Genomic DNA, 3,927 nt, shown 5'->3' with positions numbered 1-3,927 from the left:
CCAAAAAAAAAAAAAAAAAAGACTTAAGTACAGAAACTGTAAAAAGTGTAACATGTTTAAATTTTTTTTTACTGTGATCGAGATATCATAAAATATTATGACTTTTAAAAGTCTTATACAGCTCAGTGAATCTACATATATATGTATTTAAGAATATATGTATATAAAAAAACACTGTCCAGATCAAGATACAGAGCAAGGTTGGCAAACTTTCTGTAAAGGGTCGGATAGTAAAAATTTTAGGCCTCGTGGGCCATGCAGTACATAGATGAATGGCCATGGCTGTGTTCCAGTATAAAGTTTTAAGAAAACAGGTGGTAGGCAGGATTTAGCCCGTGGGCCAACGATACACAGAACGTTTCTTCTATCTCCATAGTTTAGTTTTACCTGCTAACATTCATCTTATGCACTTTTATGTATGTGTTTTATTTCACAATTTGATAAAAGTCTTGCTTAATGTAAAGGATTATCAAAGAACTGTATTATTTTAGAGCCAGTCAGAAATATTGTGCATTGCAATGATTCCACTGATAGAGGGTAGGTGGGTAGGTGCGGGGTAGGCAGAGGCAAGTTTTGTGTGTGGTGGGACCAGAGGTGGGTGTGACAGCTCAAACCTTGGTTCACTTTCAAGATTTTTCCTTTTATCTTTGGCTTTCAACATTTTGACTGTGATGTGTCTGGGTATGGATCTCTTTGCATTTTTCCTACTTTGAGTTTGTCATGCTTCTTGGATGTGTGTTTTTATTTATTTTATTTTATTTTTTTGGCTGTTCCCCAACCAGGGATCTTACAGCATGCCGGATCTTAGTTCCCCAACCAGGGATCGAACCTATTCCCCCTACAGTGGAAGTGCAGAGTCCCAACCACTGGACCACCAGGGAAGTCCTGGATGTGTATTTTTAGATGAATGTTTTTAATTGAACTGGGGGGAAGTTTCTGGCCATTAATTCTTAAATATTTTTCCTTTCCCTTTTCTCTCTTCTCTCTGGTGTTCCGATTACGCATATGTTGGTTCATTTACTGATGCCCACATTTCTCTGTTTATTTTCCTTTATTCTTCTCTGTTTTTCAGTTTCATAATCTTTGTTGATCCATCTTGAAGTTCACTGATTTTTTTATCTTCTCCCAACTCAAATCTACTATTGACCCCTCTAGTGAATTTCTTCATTCTGGCTAATATACTTTTCCACTACAGAATTTCCACTTGATTCTTTTTTTTTTTTTTTTTTTTTTTTTGCGGTACACGGGCCTCTCGCTGTTGTGGCCTCTCCCGTTGCGGAGCACAGACTCTGGACACGCAGGCTCAGCGGCCATGGCTCACGGGCCCAGCCGCTCTGCGGCATGTGGGATCTTCCCGGACCGGGGTGCGAACCCGTGTCCCCTGCATCGGCAGGCGGATTCTCAACCACTGCGCCACCAGGGAAGCCCTCCACTTGATTCTTTTTTATCATGTTTATTCCTTTTTGGTTATTCCCTGTCGGATGAGTGATTGTTCTCACGCACATTCCTTCAATTCTGTAAATGTGGTTTCCTTTAGTTCTTTGAGCATGTTTTTTTGGTTTTTTTTTTTGGTTTTTTTTGGTTTTTTGTCTGCGATGGGTCTTCATTGCTGTGCAAGGGCTTTCTCTAGTTGCGGCGAGCAGGGGCTGCTCTTCATTGTGGTGTGCGGGCTTCTCATTGTGGTGGCTTCTCTTGTTGTGGAGCACAGGCTCTAGGCACACGGGCTTCCGTCGTTGTGGCATGAGGGCTCAGTAGTTGTGGCTCTTGGGCTCTAGAGCACAGGCTCAGTAGTTGTGGCACACAGGATTACTCTGCAGCATGTGGGATCTTCCTGGACCAGGGATCGAACCTGTGTCCCCTGCATCAGCAGGCGGATTCTTAACCACTGTGCCTCCAGGGAAGTCCCTCTTTGAATGTGTTTATAACACACGTTCAGCAGTGTTTGGTTGGAGGATCTGTGTAAGCACCTTGAGCTAGTTAAGACCTCTGCTCTTTGCTGAGGAGCTGGTGTGGCTTGGAGAATGCTTTCAAGTCTGTTCACGTCCCACTCTGACTACTCTTGAGTGGGTGGGTGCAGCCCAGTCCATGCCCACAGTCTCCTGGCCTAAGTGGGATCCCAGGACAGCTCTTCTCACCTCTTTCCCCAATTCTTTCAGTTAAACTTGAGACCTGCCTGCCATTTTGCTTTTTGCTATTCGTATCATGGAGCCACCAGCCTCCTCTTGACTGCTTGCCACCAAGATCTCTGTTGTTTTTGACAGTCCCCTCCGGCAGATTTCTCCATTCTTGGTACGAAATAGTGCCCTCCTGCAGAGGTTCACAGAGCTACCAGTTCACAGAGCCTGCCTCCCCCCTGGGGCTGGACAGTGTTGGCTTCTCCTAGAGTTAACACTCCTTCTCCCAGGTAGGTGCTGGGGAAGTGGGGGTGCGGGGACTGGTAGCCCCTGGTCTTCTCAGACTGCCCCTCTGGATGTGGAACCTCCACCGCATAAGAGGTTGGAGCCCTGGAATTCTCAGCCTATCACCCCTGGGGCAGAGCCCTCAACCATAGGAGCCCTTCCCTTCTGGGCAGCACCGACCTGGACCAGAGCTTCTGTCACGTGACACTGGGGAGTGGGGGTAGGGTGGGGTCAGCTGGGGCTCAAATGCTACAGACTTCACTGGTCTCGTTAACATGCAGTTGAGTTTCCTGAATGAATGTTTCACCATGTGCTGTATGCCTCTAGGAACATTTTCAGAGACTTTACGCTATTTAGTTTGTATACAGTTTCCCCAGCTAAAGGGTTGTTTCACTGGGCAGAGGGTCAGCTGAGCCCAGCTGACCTGGGCTGATGGTGGTGCACACCACCATCCAGAAGTTCCTCCTCAGAGAAGTCAGTTCTTTGAGGCTTGGCTGGGCTGTTTGGAGTCTGGTGGTTCAGCCAGCAATTTGTAGGGGTTTCACACACATAACTTGGGGCTCTCTTTTCTAGAATTTTCCATCTCACTTTCCAGAGGCTGTTGGTCCCAAACTCTGGCCTCTGGTTCTTCAAGCTGGTGAGGCTGCAGGTTTTCTAACAGAGCTGTAGCTGCCCTGTGGGGCCTGCCCTGACCTAAAGGCCGTAAGAACGGGAAACCTCCCGGTTGTCCTCTTCCAGGGCCCACGCCCCTCCAGAGTCCTCCTGCTGTGGTTCATGCTCCAGTGTTCTCAGATTTTTAAAAGTATTCTGTCCAGAGTGGTTCTAACTTGTGGCAGGATTATTCCAGTAGGAGCTACTTACTAGACGTGGAACTCTCCTAACCGTTAATTTAAGGTTGGGTAATTTAATGCTGGCTGTCTAGTGTGCCCGTGGCAGTCATGAGGGGCAGGTAAGATGTTCCATCACAAGATTTAGAAAGCTTTTACTGTTCTAAAAACATTTTGCTATTTTTATTTTAAAAAGCACATCTGCAAGAACGCTTTTACTTTTGTATCATGAAGTAGACGAAGCCGGCAAAACAACTCACCAGGGATGGCGGGCGCTACTCGTCTTAAGCAAAGCCTCCAGCTGACCGTCCATCCACAGGCCTGTCTCAGCGGTGATCAAGGGTCTCCCGCACTGACCAGCGCTCAGGTCAAGAAACTGATTTCACGCATGCTCCGCACAGATGGGACTTGATTTCTATCAGATTTTTCTGTTGCAGAGCTTGTCATTTTATCATATTGCATTGTCTTAGAAAACTGAAGACAAAAAGTCACAGCTGTTACTATAAACAGAGAAGCGTGCAATGTCCCGCCTCACCAGTTGGCTCAGTGCTTCCCAACTGTAAACTCTTTCCAAGACGAGTTTACAGACTGCTGCCAGGCTAGGGGCTCTGAGTGTTAATCTTTTTTTTTTTTTTTTTTTTTTTTTTTTTTTTTTTTTTTTTTTTTTTGGCTTTTTTTCCCGGCCCCTTTTTTTTTTTTTT

The sequence above is a fragment of the Lipotes vexillifer genome, unplaced genomic scaffold (assembly GCF_000442215.2).
Source record: "Lipotes vexillifer unplaced genomic scaffold, Lipotes_vexillifer_v1.1 scaffold777, whole genome shotgun sequence".
Taxonomy (NCBI): Eukaryota; Metazoa; Chordata; class Mammalia; order Artiodactyla; family Lipotidae; genus Lipotes; species Lipotes vexillifer.
This window is presented reverse-complemented; position numbering follows the sequence as displayed.